Source organism: Pantherophis guttatus, chromosome 7 (genome assembly GCF_059756535.1).
Source record: "Pantherophis guttatus breed Tessera chromosome 7, ASM5975653v1, whole genome shotgun sequence".
NCBI classification, from domain to species: domain Eukaryota; kingdom Metazoa; phylum Chordata; class Lepidosauria; order Squamata; family Colubridae; genus Pantherophis; species Pantherophis guttatus.
Genome location: NC_142069.1, coordinates 88185365 through 88204908, shown reverse-complemented (window position 1 = coordinate 88204908; position 19544 = coordinate 88185365). Strand labels below are relative to the sequence as shown.

Genomic DNA, 19544 nt, shown 5'->3' with positions numbered 1-19544 from the left:
GCTCCGAAAAATACGGTAATAGGTGACGATGATGATGTTATCAATTCAATTGTGTCCAACTTTTGGGGATTCCGTGGGACAGGCCTCACTATATCTTCCAATCTTGCCCTACTTCTTTGATATCTATGCAGATTCTCGGTCTTCCAGGTCATGGTTGTCCCAAAGGTGCTTTTTTTCAAGAGGCAACTGGACTTTCTGGTTTTTCTTTGAAGACATTTTGCTTCTCATCCAAGAAGCTTCTTCAGCTCTGACTGGAGAGTGCAGAATAGAAGGATTTATACTCCTTGCAGACAGCTGGTCATTTGCATCCTTTTAGAGAGTTGTTGAGGCCACTTGGAGGTTTGTCTGTGTCCTCAGGTTCACCCGAGTGGTACAAATGGGTGTTGGAACTGTTGAAAGGACCGTGTTGTAGAATGGAGATAGATGATGTCGATCCCTCCCTCTCTGTTGAGGGAGGGCTGTTCAGTTTGGACACAGATATCCTCTTTCACCCCTCTTTCAAACCTTTACTGCTTTCCTAAATCCCAAAGGTGCTTTTTTCAGGAGGCAACTGGACTTTCTGGTTTTTCTTTGAAGACCTTTCCCTTCTCATCCAAGAAGCTTCTTCGGCTCTGACTGGATGGTGAGGAATGGAAGGATTTATATTCCTTGCAGACGGCTGGTCATTTGCATCCTTTTAGAGGGTCGTTGAGGCTACCTGGACTTTCTTTGTTTTTCCTTGAAGACGTTTCACTTCTCATCCGAGAAGCTTCTTCAATTCTGTTCTTCAGGCAGAACCAAAGAAGCTTCTCGGATGAGAAGCGAAGCGCCTTCAAGGAAAAACAAAGAAAGTCCAATTGCCTCCTGAAAAAGCACCTTTGGGTCTCCTTCCTTGAGTTTTTCTATGCTCTGGCTGGTGCCAGCTTTGATGGTGTCCATCCTCCATATTCTTCTATACCCATGATGGCGAATCTATGGCACGCATGGCCTACCTCAGCTTCAGCACGCATGTGTGTGCCGGCCACCTGATTTTCGGCCCTTCCGGGCCCACTGGAAGTCAGGAAATGGGCTATTTCCAGCCTCAGGAGGGCCTCCGGGGGCGTGAGGAAGGCAGTTTTCACCCTCCCCAGGCTCCTAGAAAGCCTCTGGAGCCTGGGGAGGGTGAAAAACAGGCCTACCGGGCCCTCCATGTCATCATGTGCCAAAAGCAGGGGGAGCATGGGGGGGGTGTCACACACACATGTGCACGGGGCGGGGCACATTGAATTATGGGTGTGGGCATGCATGTGCACAAACCCCCCGCCCTCCCCCCACTTTTGGCACATGACGGCAAAAAGGTCAGCCATCACTGTTCTATACAGTACATTTTAAAAATGCAAACGTAGGCAGAATGCAATATTATAAATTCTCCTTCCCTGTGTTTTAAGACGTTAAATAACTCCCATGAAGCACGCACACATGTACGTGAAAATTATGGTATTAGTGTCATTTTGTATGGCGTAATATTTGATCAAAGTACATTACAGCAGTCCTCAATTTAAGATTGGGTAATTGAGCCCAAAATTTCTGTTGCTGAGTGAGACATTTGTTAAGTGACTTTTGCCCCATTTTGCGGCCCTGTTGTTAAGTGAATCGCTCAAGTTGTAAAGTGAGCAACAAAGTTGTTAAATTTATTTATTTTATGCAATTTATATGCCGCCCTATCTCCGAGGACTCAGGGCAGCTCACAACAGTAAAATGCATAGTTCCTCATTAAAAGCGATATAAAATTAAAGTTCCGATTTAAAACAATTTAAAATTCATTAAATGAAACAACCTCTTTGGCCGAAAAAATGCTTTTAAAAGTTTTTTTAAAAAAGCCTCTGATGATCACGCGGCTCAGCTGGGATCGTCAGAGGCTTTTAAAAGCATTTTTTTCTACAACCTCAAAAGCCTCTGACGATCAAAGCTGAGTTGCCTGATCGTCAGAGGCTTTTAAAAGCATTTTTTTCTACAACCTCTTCGGCCGAAAAAATGCTTTTAAAAGTAAAAAAAAAAAAAGCCTCTGAAGATCATGCGGCTCAGCTGGGATCGTCAGAGGCTTTTAAAAGCATTTTTTTCTACAACCTCAAAAGCCTCTGACGATCAAAGCTGAGTTGCCTGATCGTCACAGGCTTTTCAAAGCATTGTTTTCTGCAACCTCTTAAGGTTGTAGAAAAATATTTATATCTTGTAGATGCCTTATCTTTGGGACCATTCTCCAACTGGATTATATTCGATATAATCATCTTCATTTAACGACCCCATAATCCCTTGCGGGGTGAAGTCTGGGCCACTGAATGGAGCTAGCAGAGTGTTTTACTGGCCTGTTGCCAATGCGGAGTTTTGTTCAGCAAATATATTCTCCCAGAGAGAGAAATATCTGCCCCTACCTAGGATCGAATTCACAGCCTCCTGATTGTGAGGCGAGAGCTCCACCTCTAGGCCACCGCACCACTCCTGATATTCGATATAATCCATTTTACAAAATTCATTTCAGATTTTACCGTTATCCGTCTGGCATGAATACGTGAATCTGTAAGTCATTTATAAACAATTAGTACAGATTAAACTTCATTAGAAACTATCCTGAGGAATTAAAATTAATTGAACCGACTCGCGAAGGAAGTGGAATCCTGGGGCTGTCTACAAATCTGGAGAAATGATCAAGGGACTTCGGATGGCTTGTTTAACTCCTGGAAACTGATAGAGAGATCGTCCTCGCCTTACAACCATTCATTTAGTGACTGTTCGAAGTTACCGCACTGAAAAAAGTGACTTATGACTATTTTTCACACTTATGACCGCTGCAGCATCCCCCATGGTCATGTGATCAAAATTGCTCGGCAACTGGCATGTATTTTTGATGGTTGCAGTGTCCCAGGGTCATGTGATGACCTTTTGCGACCCTCTGACAAGCAAAGTCAATGGGGAAGCCAGATTCACTTAACAACCGGATTACTAATTTATCAACCACAGACATCTTCTTTTTAACAACCCTATAATCCCTTGCAGGTGGAGTTGGAGCAACTGAATGGAGTTGAGTGTTTACTGGCCGGATGCCATTCCTGTCGCCAGTGCGGAGTTTTGTTCAGCAGATAAATTCTCACCGTGCCCAGAGAGAGAAATATCTGCCTCTACCTAGGATCGAACTCACAGCCTCCTGATTGTGAGGCGAGAGCTCCACCTCTAGGCCACCCTACCCCTCAACTTATCAACCACAGTGATTCACTAAAAAGCCGTGGCAAGAAAAGTCATAAAATTAAAGTCACTTAACAAATGCCTCACTTAACAACAGAAGCGTTGGGCTCAGTCGTGGTCACTAAGTCGAGGACTACCTGTATTAGGAATATTCATTACAGATACAGAGAGGTTGACATTTCTTTTACATACAAAATACGAAAGGTGCATTATAGGTTTCGCAGGTCAGAGGTGGGTTTCCACATAATTTTACCACCGGTTTGCCGGAGAACCGGTAGCGGAAATTTTGAGTAGTTCAGAGAACCGGTAGTAAAAATTCTGACTGCCCCCCCCCATCTATTCTCTGCCTCCCGAGTCCCAGCAGATCGGGAGGAAATGGGGATTTTGCAATAACCTTCCCCTGGAGAGGGGTGGGAATGTGGTTAAATAGGATGGCATAGCCCCGGGGCAGGTCAGGCCCACCCACAGCTCGCCGCTACCAGTTTGTCTGAACCTTTCCGAAACGGCTGAATACCGCCACTGTCGCAGGTAAAATGAAGGGAGAGCGTCTTTTTTCTCCAGCTGTGACAACCTAGCTCAGAACAGCTTTGAACTGGAACTGAATATTTGTTTTCATCCCAAGTAAGAGAATAATTCAGTTAAATGAAAAGTAATTGCTTACCTGGCATTTAAGTGGGAGTAGAAGACCTGCATTGATTATCCTTCTGGGAAATTTACCTACTGACGTCTTCTTGTCGTGAAAGGCTGGCATGCCAATTTGGATGCTGTTTGTATTCCGAGAACGAAAACATCCTGAAAATTACATGAGAATTTCAAACATTAAGAAAAAGCCACAGAGAACAGCGCACGCTCTGCTAAGAGAGAGAAGTTCCCGCACCTAGAATACCACATCCAGTTTTGGTCAGCACACTATTAAAAAAAAGACGTTGAGACGCCAGAAAGAGGGAAGAGGAGAGCAACAAAGATGATTACGGGATGATTGAAGGCTAAAACATATGATCAGAGCTGGGTTTCGCCTAATTTTACCGCCGGTTCACCACGCACCGAAAATGCGAGCGTGCGGCCTTCTGTGCATGTGCTTTGCTTGTGCCCGCAGCTTGCACACATGCGCGTGGATTAGAAAACGTGGCTAAATAGGACAGCATAGCGCCGAGGCGGGCAGGGGAGCGAGGGCCCACCCACAGGTCGCCACTACCAATTCGCCCGAACCAATCTGAACCAGCTGAATTCCACCTCTGCATACGATGAACGGTCGCAGGAAATGGGCATGGCTAGTCTAGTGAAGAGAAGGACCAGGGGAGACATGATAGCAGTCTTCTAATATTTGAGGGGCTACCACAGAGAGGAGGGGGGGGTTCAAGCTATTTTCCAAGGCACCCGAAGGCCAGACAAGGAATAATGGATGGAATCTGATCAAGGAGAGATTCGACCTAGTCATTCACCTATAACTTTCAACGTTTCTAAACTTCAGATTGCAAATTGTCTTTTTGTTTCAATTTTGAGATTCACACAAGTCCTCTCAGTTCATCTTCTGTTATCCATTAAGGGAGCATTCCTTAAATTTATTAGGATTTTTGTCTCACAAGGGGTTGAAATAGAGACCCTCCTTCCTGGCTTCAATCTAATTAATTTGAAAGGAAACACCCCCCCCCCATCTGTATCAGATTCTACTGTTTTAAAATAATTATTCCACAAAAGGTTTAAATACTTCCTTTCTCTGTAACTTTGACGGAGTAATATCTTTTCTTATTAAAAAAAACAACAACATTTAATTTCTATTTTAGTTATCCCCTTCCAGCTCATGAGTTCTTTGTACAATTTTGTCTTCTGCACAAGCTTTTGTAAATCTTATTATGATATATTTTGGCTCTTAGTACAGGGAAAAAACCCTCCTTGACACATTTACCATATTTTTCGGACTATAAGACGCACCTGATTATAAGACGCACCTAAATTTAGAAGAGGAAAACAAAAAAAAAGTTTTTTGGCCTCCTCGTGCCCCATTTTCGGCCCTTTTTTGAGCCTTTTTTTTAACCCCTTTCCAGCCCTTTTTTTTGGTTTGTTTTTGGGGTTTCAGAAAAAATGGGCCAAAAAAAGCCTCAAAAACCGGCCAAAAAAAGCCTTGAAAATGGGCAAAAAAAGCCTCAAAAACAGGGCAAAAAAAGCCTGAAAACAGGCTGAAAAAAGGCCTGAAAAAGGCCAAAAAAATGCCCGAAAACGGGGCATGCGGAGGCCAAAAAATGAGTGGCAGGTGGGCGGGGCTTCAGCAATATCTGGTCTATAAGATGCACAGACATTTTCACCCCCTTTTGGGAGACAAAAAAGTGCATCTTATAGTCCAAAAAATGCGGTATATTCCAGGGGTGAAATTCAAAATTTTTCCCTACCAGTTCTGTGGGCGTGGCTTGGTGGGCATGGCAGGGGAAGGATACTGCAAAATCCCCATTCCCTCCTCACTCCTGGGGGAAGGATATTGCAAAGTCTCCATTCCCACCCCACTCTGAGGCCAGCCAGAGGTGGTATTTGCCAGTTCTTTGAACTACTCAAAATTTCCGCTTCCGGTTCTCCGAACTGCTCAAAATTTCTGCTACCGGTTTTCTGAACTACTCAAAATTTCCGCTACCAGTTCTCCAGAACCTGTTAGAAGCTGCTGGATTTCACCCCTGGTATATTCATTGCAGCAAGCTACTTGAGTTTGGGTGATCTCCTCTGGATTCCTTTGATCAGTAGGAAAAATCAACAATAGAACACAAGTACTGCCTCTTTTATGCAACCTCTCAACACCCACACAAAAAGGTGGCGCTTATAACGCCAACACCGCTTTTGTCGTTTGTGTTTGCCGTCTACCACGTCCCATCTTGGCAAGGAACATTTTCAGTTCACCCTTTTTAATTTTCAGTCGCTGTAGAAAAAAAAATATATAGTGAGGCTGAGATAGGGAAGAATTTAATTATGTCTCCTGGAAAGGGTCTCTGTTCATTTGATTAAAAACATTTTTATGTTTTGCAACAGTCTTTCCGATTATCCTTCCCCCCCCCCCCGCCCCGCCAGATTATTCTCTTTTTAATTGCTGTTTTATTCTACATCTCTCAACGTCAGGACAACAGCTCTTGTCAAATCACTTCTCTTCAAATTGGTTTTGCAAAACGGGGAAGAGTTTTCGCACCTTATTTTGCACCTTCCCGTCGACTGGTAAATATGACACTTGTGGGAGAAAGATATTCATTATTTCTCTCTCTCTCTCAAATGGCTTCCTGAATTATTGTCTTCAGAATGGGGGGGAAGTCTATTCCAAAACATACTGACACCACATTTTGAAAACAAATGATAAGACGGATTGAATAGTGCAGTGATGGCTAACCTTTTTGGTGCCAAGTGCCCAAAATGTGTGAAACCCCAAAATGCAATGCGACCAGCCCCCGTGCATGCGCCCTGCCTCCTTGCACATACACCTTGGCCTCCCTCACCCATTTTTGGCTTCCAGGTTGGTGCAGGAGACCTTCCAAGCCCAAAACGGGACAGAGGAGGGCATTGTGTGGCACCCCCGCCCCCCATTTTGGCTTCCAGGTTGATGCAGGAGGCCTGTTCTCTCCCCGTCTCACACACGCACCCCCACAGACGGCCCAGATTTAATAAGCCACATGACAAAACTCTTTGATGATAAAGCTGGCAGCAACCCACGGGCTAGCTGCCAATTCAGACTTTACTCACGCAAAACAAAGATTAGACTGCAAGCATTCCGATAAAACAGGCAGAGTTTCAACAATACAAGGATTAATCCAAATGCAGTCCGATAAAGCAGGCAAAGTCCAGTAACGCAGAGATCATGGATTATTTCCAGTTTTTGCTCATCACAAACTGAACCGGCCACCACACCCACATTTATACTCTGTGGGGTGTGGTCCAGTGACTCAGCTAATCTCTGGCACGCCTTCCTCTCTGCTGTGCACACTTCTCCCTGTGCCTCTGCCAAGGGCCCAGCCAGCACTTATCTTCTTCGTCGCTGTCCACCTGTGGCTGCGGGGACGTGCTTGCTCTGGGCCTATCTCTTGGCCTTCGGTGTCCTCCGGAAGCATTGCCAGAGAGAAGGGTCCTGGAGAGGGAGGCCTTTCCAACTCCTCTCCCTCACTCTCAGAGTCTGCATCTGTCGATAGCCCAGGCTCAGACAACGGAGCCACAACAAGGCCTTCCAGGCCCAAAACGGGGCATAGGGGGGTGCATGCATGTGCGTGAACCCCCCAAATGCAATGCAAGTGCCCCCTGTGCATGCACCCCACCCTGGCACATGTGGGGGGGCACACATGTGTGCGCATGTTCCCTGCACATGCCCTGTCCCCTGTGCTTGCGCAGCAGGGACCCGAAAACCAACTGGCGCGATGGAGCTCGGCTGGGGCGACGGCTGGCGTGCCTGCAGAGAGGGCCATAGGTTCGCCATCACGGAAATAGTGGGATTCTTGGCGCTCTCTGACTTCTTTTGCAGATGTTTCATAACCAAGCTAAGTAACATAATCAGTGCAAGAAGGGAGGGAGGGTTGAACTCAGTTTATACTCCAGTGGCTTACCCTGTTAGTATTGGTTCTTTGGTTGGGCTGTTTACTGTTAGCTTGTTTGTCAGTTCCTTGATTGGGGTGTTGTTGACTTGATTGTTGGTCTGTTGTTAATCTTTGTGTTAATCTGTGCTCGTCTGGGTGCTCACCAACAGACCGACAATCAAGAAGTAAACAATACCCCAATCAAGGAAATTGTCCAATTGTCCTGTCCTGAAAATAAACCAGGCAGGGGTCTTTTCTTTGCAAATAAAAGAGGGTACAAACAGGTCTCAAATTCTCCCAACTTTTCTTTTGCAAATATGAGGAAAACGAGAGCCCCTTGTTAGCAGCAAAGGAACCAACACACAAGTAGCGATTATCAAAAACAACAACAGCAACCTGCCATTTGTGGTTGAGCCTGCTCCGTTAGCATCGAAGCATTCCTTAGTCAAGATTGGGATGGACTTGACTTCATCCTGTGCTTGACTTGATTCCCTTCATCTTCTGATTACGTGAAGGGTTAATACCACTTTACACAGGGGTGAGCTTCAAAAATTTTAGCAAGGGGTTCTCTGCCCGGTTGCTGGGTGGGCATGGCCATGGTGGGCGTGGCCTAGTCAGCCTCCTGCACCATGGTTGGGAGTTGCATTTTTTCCCTCCCCAGGCTCTGGAGGCTTTTCTCGAGCCTCCGAGAGGGCGAAAACGGCCTCCCCAGGCTCCGGAGGCCCTCTGGAGGCCGGAAACCCGGAAATCCCAAACTTCCAGTATGCCTGTTTTTCACCCTCCCCGAGCCTCTGTATGCGCCCTACGCTTACCTGCATCCAAAACAGGCCACATGGGGACTCCTGGGAGGGAAGGGGTGGGTGAGGCCGAAGAGGTTGTAGAAAAAATGCTTTTAAAAGTAAAAAAAAAAAAAAAAAGTTGGCCACATCCACCCAGCCACATTACCCCGCCCCCACTAAGCCACGCCCACAGAACCGGTAGTAACAAATTTTACATTTTACCACTGGGTGTAGGGTCTCCTGCTTGGGCAAGGGGTTGGACTAGAAGACCTCCAAGGTCCCTTCCAACTCTTGTTATTCTGTGTTCTGTGCACTCCTTTGGTCTCTGAGGCACACCTTGTTTTATTGAAGGCCCAGCAAACTCTGATCTTAGAAAACTCAGTGGCGGCTCACACACAGTCGGTAAAAATTAGCACAACAGCAAATCCGACCATTGCAGGTTGAAACAAGTCATTCCCCTCATCCTGTTATCGAAGGTGGGAATGAGAAAAAGGCCCAGAAAAGTTTGAACATTATTTTTATTATGAAATGCGCTGAAATGCGGCGAGCGCTAAAATTATCTGTGATGGCTTCCTTCTTTCCTTTCTTCAGATTATGATTTATGCTCAGTTTGAGCCCAAACTGAGTGAGCTCACAAAGTCAGACCGCGGTGAAGTGAGTTTTGGCCCTGTTTTACGACCATTCTTGCCGCCGTTGCTAAGTGAAGCACCGCCGTTGTTAAGTTAGAAACACGGTTGTTAAGTGAGTCAAGCTTCCGCGTTGATTTTGCCGGGTTGGAAGGTCACAAAATGGGGATCGCGTGACCCCACCCCCACCCCACCCCCACCTGGGGCGCTGCAATCGTCATAAATGTGAGCCAGTTGCTTAAGTGTCCGAATTTTGATGGACAGACGGACAGACAGACAGACAGATAGATGATAAACACAGACAGTTAGTTAGACAGACAGACAGACAGAAGGATATAGACGGATAGATAAATAGATGATGGATAGATGATAGATAGATAGATAGATAGATAGATAGATAGATAGATAGATAGGTGATAGATAGATAGATAGATAGATAGATATGTGTTTGTTAAGAGAGAGAGAGATTCATTTAGCACAAATATATGAAAATGCACTATAACGAAACCTCCTAAGAATTTCTAAGAATTTCAGATCAGTCGAAAGAAAGAAGGAAAATAAAATAATGGATGAGTCTTTTCCCCTTTCCCATGAGGATCCTTTATTTATTTTTTTCTCTGCCTTTGAAAAAGAAATTATTCAGCCTCTTTGGATTTGAAAGACGTAGCTAACAAAACGGAAATAACTCCTAATAACAAAACTGGAGCAATGGTGCATAAACATGACAGGTTAAGTGGAAAACATTTTGGCGGTGACATTCATATCAAAATGCCAGCCTCTCTTTTTAAAAAATAAAATAAAATATTGCCGAAAACAAAAATGAAAATTTTATTCTTGTCTGGTAATTCCGTGTACCTACAGAATTTACACATATATGAGCTGATAAACGAGTGAACATGCTAATTTATTTCAGTCATGAAATATCAACAACCAGTTATAACAGAATAACAGAGTTGGAAGGGACCTTGGAGGTCTTCTAGTCTAACCCTGCTCAAGTAGGAGACCCTATACCCATGATGACGAACCTATAGCTTCCAGAAGTTGGCAAATGGGCCATTTTTGGCCTCCGGAGGGCCTCCAGGGGGGTGGGAAAAGCCGTTTTCGCCCTCCCCAGGCTCCTAGAAAGGCTCTGGAGCCTGGAGAGGATGAAAAACGGGCCTTTCGGTCCCACTGAAAGTTGGCAAACGGGCCGTTTCTGGCCTCCAGAGGACCTCAGGGGGGTGGGGAAGGCGTTTTCACCCTCCCCAGGCTCCTAGAAAGGCTCTGGAGCCTGGGGAGAGCAAAAAACAGGCCTCCCCCCCCCCCCCGGAGGCACTCCGGAGGCCAGAAACAGCCTGTTTCCTGACTTCCGGTGGGCCCAGAAGGCCCGAAAATCAGCTTGCCGTTGCACATATGCGCACCAGAGCTGAGCTCGCATGCCCACCAATATGGCTCTACATGCTACCTCTATATCTTTCTGGACAAATGGTTGTCTAACCTCTACTTAAAAGCTTCCAGTAATGGAGCACCCAGAACTTCTGGTGGCAACGTATTCCATGGGTTAATTGTTCTTGCTGTTAGGAAATTTTAGTTCCTTACAAATAAGTGACCATCCTTTCTCTAATCTCTGTGGAGCAATTCCAAGTGAAGACATTTGTGTCCATGTTCTTTAAGAGAAAGAAATCCCATATCAACATCTGGAGTGACAAATCACAACAAGGAAACATCTGGAGTTTCCTTTTAAATTAACGTGTACGTTTTGTCCCAAAATCTTTCCTGTAATGAATAATCAATAGATCGTTGACTTTGTTTTGCAAAAAAAAAATAAAAATCCTCCAGTGATGGAGCACCCACAATTTCTGAAGGCAATCTATTCCATTGGTGGATGGTGTGATCCAGTGATCCAGTAGTCTCTTGAAATGGCCTTCGGTTTGGCCATTTGTGCCAGGGATGAATTTGGGGTTCTGAACTTCACTCTTCTTCCCTTGAATTCTCCTTTGTTGGGTTTGTATCCAGTGGAAGGATCCAATCTCAATCAATCAAAGGTTTATTGTTCCAAGTTCTGGAGCCCATCCTTAGGGATCTTCTCTCTGTGTCTATTGGGCTGCTCTACGCATTGCGTTATGCAGTTCCTGGTTGTGCGTAGCTTTTAGTTGTTAATTGGGGTGTTGATGGCGGGCTATTAAGTCGTTAATTGTAATTTGCTTGTGCTACCGTGTCTTCAGCTCCTAACTACCTGATAAGCAGGTCGCAAATCAGCACCCTATTGACTGACAAGAGGCTCATTTCTCAGGCTTCAATCATTTCTCTGGCTATTTTTGTCCCTGCTCGGCCGACAATCATAGTACCTCCTTTTACTTACAGACTGTCCTAGGATCCCGATAGAAGAGAATATTTGTAGCTTTGTGGTGTCCTTGGTGCTCTCTGAGCTTGGTTGTTTTCTTGCAAATGTTTCATTACCCAACTAGCGAACATCATCAGTGCTAGAAGAGAAGAGAGGTTTGCTGTCATTTCATATACTTGTCCTACCAGTGTTGGTGGAAGTGGTCTTGGTAGTGCCTTGATTGGGCTGTTGCTTACTGTTAGTAAGTCATTAGAAGAATGCTTTTAGGGATGCAGTGGCTCAGTGGCTAAGACGCTGAACTTATTGATCGAAAGGTTGGCAGTTCGGCAGTTCAAATGCGGCAGTGCAGTACTGCAGCTACTACAGCTGACTGTTAGTTCAGCAGATCAGCGGATCAAATCTCACCGGCTCAAGGTTGACTCAGCCTTCCATCCTTCCGAGGTGGGTAAAATGAGGACCCAGATTGTTGGGGGGCAATATGCTATTTAGTATACTGTCTTTGGTGTAAGCCGCCCAGAATCCTCGCATAGAAATATGACTAATAAATAAATAAATAAATCCCTAATGTCGTGTAACGGGGTGAGCTCCCGTTACTTGTCCAAACTTCTGCCAACCTAGCAGTTTGAAATCACGTAAAAAAGGCAAGTAGAAAAATAGGGACCACCTTTGATGGGAAGGGAACAGCGTTCCGTGCGCCTTTGGCATTGAGTCATGACGGCCACATGACCACGGAGACGTCTTCGGACAGCGCTGGCTCTTCGGCTTTGAAATGGAGATGAGCACCGCCCCCTAGAGTTGGGAACGACTAGCACGTATACGCGAGGGGAACCTTTACCTTTTTAGAAGCACCCTTAACGTGTTTCATAAAGGTTCAACATATTCTGTGGTGAACTTTTCTAGGGTCATACAGCCTTACGTGAATTTCCTTCCCTTTTATTGATCCTCTTGCCTTTCATTCAAAACAAGGCATCCCAAACAGATCCTTAGGCTATTTCTTCCGGATGAACTGCAGTTTCATATCTTATCAGCGTCTTGCCATCGTGGAAGGAAAGATTTTAAGAGCAAGCAGAGATAGCAATAGCACTTAGACTTATATACCGCTTCACAGTGCTTTATAGCCCTCTCTAAGCAGTTTACAGGGTCAGCCTATGAGTCAGCCTTGAGTCTGGTGAGGATCGAACTGCTGGCAGTGGGCAGAGTCAGCCTGCAATACTGAATTCTAACCAGTGTGCCACCAGGAAGGAGAATGAGAAAGGGAATAAGGGAGGGAGGGAGGAAGGGAAGGAAGGAAGGAAGGAAGGAAGGAAGGAAGGAAGGAAGGAAGGAAGGAAGGAAGGAAGGAAGGAAGGAAGGAATAGCAATAGCACTTAGACCTATATACCACTTCAGAGTGCTTTACAGCCCTCTCTAAGCGGTTTACAGAGCCTATGAGTCAACCTTGAGTCTGGTGAGGATCGAACTGCTGGCAGTGGGCAGAGTCAGCCTGCAATACTGAATTCTAACCAGTGTGCCACCAGGAAGGAGAATGAGAAAGGGAATAAGAGACGGAGGGGGGGAGGGAGGGAAGGAAGGAAGGAAGGAAGGAAGGAAGGAAGGAAGGAAGGAAGGAAGGAAGGAAGGAATAGCACTTATATGTTGCTTCATAGTGCTTCACAGCCCTCTCTAAGCGGTTTACAGAGTCAGCCTATTGCCCCCAAACAATCTGGGTCCTCATTTTACCCAACTCGGAAGGACGGAAGGCTGAGATGTTGGCTTAATGGCTACCAACAGGATAAGATTATGGCTGGCTACACCTAACACATGTTCTTTAAACCTGGATCAGGGGAGAACTCTTAACAATCCATGTGCTGATGATACATTGGGATAAATCTGAGGGACCGTCTCTTGCTGGCCACACCCACCTGATCCACTAGAGTGGGGAGGCACAAAATATTCTGGATCCTATCTCCTAAGGAGCTACATCTGGTGGGACCCAGAAGAAGGGCCACCTCAGTGATGGCTCCCTTCCTTTGGAATATCACCGTTCCAAAAATTAGACTGGCCCCCACTCTGATACTCTTTCGCAAGTCCCTGAAGACTTGGTTTTGCCTGGGCAACCCGGAGTGGGATGGAAGCTATCGAATGGCTCATCTGACTCTGTGTTGTCGCCAGGGAGGGTGGGGAATTATTATTTTTTATTTTCTATTTTCTATACTGTGCTTTTATTGCTTGTAAGCCACCTAGAGTCACTGTGAATGAGGAGATGGCCATATCATTGTCTTTTAATGATCCCATAATCCCTTGTGGGGTGGAGTCTGGGCAATTGAGTGGAGCTAGCAGAGTATTTACTGGCCGGATGCTCTTCTTGTCACCAATGCGGAGTTTTGTTTCAGCAGATATATTCTCAGTGTGCCCAGAGAGAGAAATATCTGCCTCTACCTAGGATTGAACTCACAGCCTCCTGATTGTGAGGCGAGAGTTCCACCTCTAGGCCACCGCACCAAGGAGATGGCCGTATAAATTTCCCAAATAAAATAAAATAAATAAATGAAAGCTGGCAAGCAGGCAGCTCTTATGGAAAGCATTGTCAGGAACAAAGAATCGGGCCTTACGTCAAGATTTACCGCTCAAGCTCGTATACAAGGATTTAGTCAACTAAAGTTCAGTGCTCAATTGGTGCCAGATAAGTGTCAACAGAATTCAAGGAGCATTGTGTCAACTTGCAAAGCTTTCAAGTTGCCATGAGCAGGAGGGAGGGAGAACTGAAGTGAATTCCATACATTCTTTCTGACCGCAATCGTAAGGAGGGTGTTAGGTTTCACAGCCAGCCAAAGTGGTTAATTGGAGAATGTGATTTATGACATGGCCAGAGAGGAGGGGAGAGACAGGGTCATAGGGGAACGTAAATCTACGTAGGATCAGTCCTAACTGCATCCGAGTATTGCCGGAATGTTGCTCCTAATAAATGAATATATTTCCTTTGAAGTTTGGATCATGGCTCATGAATTAATTAGGGCATCTTTCAGAAACTTGACACATTGAACCTGGAACATTTGTGGCAATGTATTGATTCTAGGCTAATGGCTCACTTGACTCTTCCCCCTCTTCTCCTATAAACATACACCTGCCGCAGAAGCAATTTCTACCAATATCCTGAACATCCACATTTTCTGGAAGTCTCTTTCAGAGACGTGAGGGGCAGGGGTAGTATTCAGTGGTGGGTTGCCCCCGGTTCGGACCGGTTCGCAAGAACCGGTAGTAAAACTGGCAGGAAGCCCTGCCCCCACCCCAGATGTCATCATTGGCGATCTGCGCATGCGCAGAAGCAAGGCACAAGTGCAAGCCAAGCAAGTGCGCACGCGCAATCCTGTTGCAAACTGGTAGTAAAGGTAAAGTAGAACCCACCCCTGGAGATATTCACTTACCTTTGCTACCGGTTCGCAAATGTGAGTGTGTGTGTGTGCCACCTCTGCGCGTGTGCCAGGACTTCCAAGCATGTGCAGATCATCAAAAATGGGACGTGATGACGTCTGGGCGGATGGCCGAAGCCTCCCACAGCCGCCGCTACCAGTTCACCTGAGCTGGATAGAACCGGATAAATACCACCACTGGTGGGGGGTCTCTTCCACAACCTTTCAAGAAACTTTATATTCGAAAGCAATTTATTTTCAGAGCTGATGAGCATACAAGTATGTTTAACATGGAATCGGAGCTGCCACCAAATTTAATAACAGGAAATCATTTCTGGAAAAAGTTTGCCCTTAAATTAAATAAAGGTCACACTGCTCGGGACCTCTAAAGTCTCATGCTGAGACTCATTATCCAACAGGAAAGGGCCAGAATACCATCTGTCCATTTTCAGAAAGATCCTTGCCCTACTCTACCGACAGTTTAATTAAGGCGGCCTTATGTAGAGAAGTTGCCTGTGGCGAAAGACAATAAAATCCATACAATTCGATGTTAGTTGTGACAAGTGATGTGCAAACAAGGGACGTCTGTTGAGCCAGCTCTCTAGAATATTTTGACTTAACAGTTGTGATGCCTTCAGACCAGGAAGGATGGATGGGAGCAGAGATGGGCTCCACATACTGTAGCAACTGGTTTGCCCAGCACCAGAAATATGAGCGTGCACAATCCGTGCATGCGTGTGACGTCTGTTCTGTCCCCGTCTCACACACGCACACAAACAGTCAGCCAGGAGTTAAATAAAACTTGCAGACAATAAATTCCTTCAATAACAGGATTGGCAGAAACCCAGTAGCTGCTTGCCAAGAACTTTACTCACAGAGAACCAAAACAAATACACAAAGCCACAGAATTGTCAAGTCCAGTCCGTATTAAATCCAAGGCATGCAGATAACGTAGTTTCAGAGATACAATGCAACTCGCTAATTGTTTAGTTTTGTCCGTCACAGAGCCTGAATGGCCACCACACCCCCTTTTATCCCCTGTAGGGTGTGGTCCAGTGACTCAGCTTAATCTCTGGCACGCCTCCTTTTCTGCTGTGTGCGCTTGTCTCTCCGACACTGGCGTGGATCCAGCCAAGACTTATCTCCGTCACTGTCTTACTGTGACTGCTCGGCGATACCTGGCTCCTGGCTAATCTCTTCTCCTTCGGGAGACACCTGAGGCATTGCCAGAGAGGAAGGTCCTGGAGAGGGAGGCCTGGCCAACTCCTCTCCTTCACTTTCGTAGTCGTCTCCCTCCGATAAGACGGGCTCGGGGGTCGGAGTCACAACAACGTCAAACAACACAGCAATTCGCTGGGACACACCGTCCTCGCATGCATGTGATGTCAAACAACACAGCAATATAGGACAGGATTGCACCCGGGCAGGTTGCCACTACCAGTCCGAACCGGCTGAATACCACCTCTGGATGGGAGCTGTAAAACAATCCAGCTACAGAACATTGTGCTGGAAAATGCTTTCTAGCCATTAGTTAGAAAGTCCTCTGTTTGGCCAGTTTCCATAGAATGAAATCAACAGATTAGGGTATCAAACTTGTTGCTTTCTACTGTTGTGGTCTGCCAGCAGTCTGTGGAGCTGGAAGCAGAGTCGGACAGTGAGGAGGTTGGGGAGGAACATGGGCCACTCCTGGAGTCTGGGGAAAGCTTGGACGAGGGCTCTGCATCGGAGGCAGAGAAAGGGCCATCTGGGAGATACGTGCTGCCTCCGGAGCCTCCAGAGTTGGACCTCAGCGAGGTAGAGAAACAGGGGGAGCCTGTTCCCAGTGTGCGCATGCACAGAACTGCCAGAAGGCAAGAACAGTTAAAACAAAAGGGACAACTCGGGGGTAAGGCTTGGAGATGATTGGCTTCTCCCATAAGACTTAGGTAGGTAGATAGACAGACAGACAGACAGTAGATAGATGATAGATAGATAGATAGATAGATAGATAGATAGATAGATAGATAGATAGATAAGACAGACAGACAGACAGACAGACAGACAGGAGATAGATAGATGGATGGATAGATAGACAGACAGACAGACAGGAGATAGATAGATAGATAGATAGATAGATAGATAGATAGATAGATAGATAGATAGACGGACAGAAGATGGATGGATGGATGGATGGATGGATGGATGGATGGATGGATGGATGGACGGACGGACAGACAGACAGACAGACAGATAGATAGACAGATAGACAGATAGACAGATAGACAGATAGACAGATAGACAGACAAACAGGAGATAGATAGATGGATGGATGGATGGATAGATAGATAAATAGATAGATAGATAGATAGATAGATAGATAGATAGATAGGCAGGCAGGCAGGCAGGCAGGCAGGCAGGCAGGCAGGCAGGCAGACAGATGATAGAGAGAGAGTGGAGATAAATAGATGAGAGAGAGAGGGAGGGAAGGAGGGAGAGGAAGAAAGAGAAAGAGATAGCAAGATGATAGATAGATGTAGATAGAGAGTAAGGTATCCGTAAAAGCCTGGGGTTTTTCCATACTCACCTTCATATATAAATTATAGGACAAACTTAGCCCAAAAGATGGTTTCCTGTTTCCTATGCACAGAACGTTTCCTGTTCACTAAATTCATGAACCTTGTGAAATGCAAACAATACTTCAAAGCAGCCTTGTAACACTGGGAAGCCGGAAGATTTGTTACACCATTCCATCCTAAAATGAAAAGAAATAAGCACATACGGCAGTAAAGGAAGACACCCTTTTTGTTATGTACAGTGTAAGTCTCCCTTCTGAGGCTGAGACCGAGCCTCGGATATTTAAATTGGATTTTGCTTTTACAAAGGTGAGCATAAAAAAAGATTGGGTCTCTGTGCGCTTTTATCGTTTCGGTGGATAATCTACATTTAGGCAATTTACACGATTAAAAATGTTTCCGGTAAACCTTTGTATGGCTCAAACTTGATAGGCCACCCAGTTCGCCAAAAGGCGGCTTACAGGCATCAAATAAAATGCAGTACAGAACATTAAAACAATAAGTAAAGACCTGAAATTTAAAAATGCATTTAAAATAAAATTAAGGAGGATGGGGAGGGAAGGAGTGAGGCACAAGTAGGGAGCGAGTGGGATATTCTCTACTCTATCAGCCACCTTCAAAGCAGTAGTGGGTTTCAATTTTGAAAGTTTGCTATTGGGGTCGTGCACAGGATGTCCGGGTGGGTGGGCGGAGCCTCCCACCGCTGCTACTACCAGTTTGCCCAAACCGGGTTGAACCAGTAGCAATCCACCACTGCTTCAAACTTTTCTGACCTAGGCTTCCCCAGCAGCATGAAGCCGAGTCCTCGTCTCGATAAACCCCTTTTATTTAATTTATAGTGAATTCCTCTCCAGCAAAACCTTTCCTCTCCCACAGTCTTTCAAGACAGTTCACAATTACCGACCTTGATCAGGCTTGGAGAGTGGCCAGGCCGATATCTTTCAGACGCTCGCAATACTTGGCAAGAATGCAGGAATGAACTAATCATCTCCTGCAAACTCCACTCCCCTTTCGCTCCTCTTTTATTCCCTCTGGGAGGGGCCCTTCATCGTCCACCTGTGGCCTTACTCCCAAGTCGACCCTTGTTCTTTAGCTGTTCCTTTCATCTGGCAACTCTGTGCATGCGCACATTGGGAACAGTCTCCAGCTGTTTGTCTGCCTCACTGATGTCTAACTCCGAAGGCAGCTGATAACTGTCAGACAGCCCTGGCCCCCTCTCTGCCTCTGACGCAGAGCCCTCATCAGAGCCTTCCCCAGACTCCAGGACTGGCCCATGTTCCTCCCCAACCTCCTCACTGTCCGAATCTGCTGCCAGATCCAGTGGCCACAGGCAGGCCACAAAACAACCTGCCACACCCACATTGGGGAAGAGCATAGAAAATAGGGTTGGAAGGGACCTCAGAGGTCTTCTAGTCCAACCCCCAACAAATGCCTGTAGAAGGGTATGAAAGTGACTATAAATTAATGATTATATATATATATATATATATATATATATATATATATATATATATATATATATATATATATATATTGTCTTTGGTTATTCGGGTTTTCTCCCACGTAAAATTGGAAGTGTCTTGGCGACGTTTTGACGAAGTCTCATTCGTCATCTTCAGGCTGGTGTTTTCGGCTTCGTGCTTCTAGGAGCAATGTGAGATCGCAGCTGTTTCTTCCTTTTAACTGCTAGTGGGGGTGTGAACTGATTGGGTGGGAGCTTGGCTGTGTTCTGATTGGGTGGAGGTGTGTTCTGATTGTCGAAACGTCGCCAAGACACTTCCAATTTTACGCGGGAGAAAACCCGAATAACCAAAGACCTACATACAAATACCCGCGAAAACCTCAGAATGAAAATATATATATATATATGTATATATGTATATATGTATATATGTATATATATAAATGATAGTTTGATAAATGCTACATTGTTGAAATCTAGATGAGCTATTTAGGCCAGGCAGAATAACAGAGTAGGAAGGGGCCTTGGAGGTCTTCTACTCCAATCCCTTGCTTGAGCAGGAAGCCCTCTACCATTTCAAACTAATGGCTGTCCAATCTGTTCTGAAAAAAATCCCAGTATTGTAACACCCAAAACCTATGGAGGCAAGTTGTTCCACTGATTAATTGTTTTCACCATCAGGA

The 19544-nt window shown here is 45.6% G+C and overlaps 1 protein-coding gene across 23 annotated transcripts in view; it reads left to right on the top strand.

The window, feature by feature from the left end:
* MAGI2 (membrane associated guanylate kinase, WW and PDZ domain containing 2) overlaps positions 1-19544 on the top strand; it is a 630648-nt gene that overhangs the window by 515648 nt on the left and 95456 nt on the right. The gene's annotated exons all lie outside the window — the stretch shown is intronic.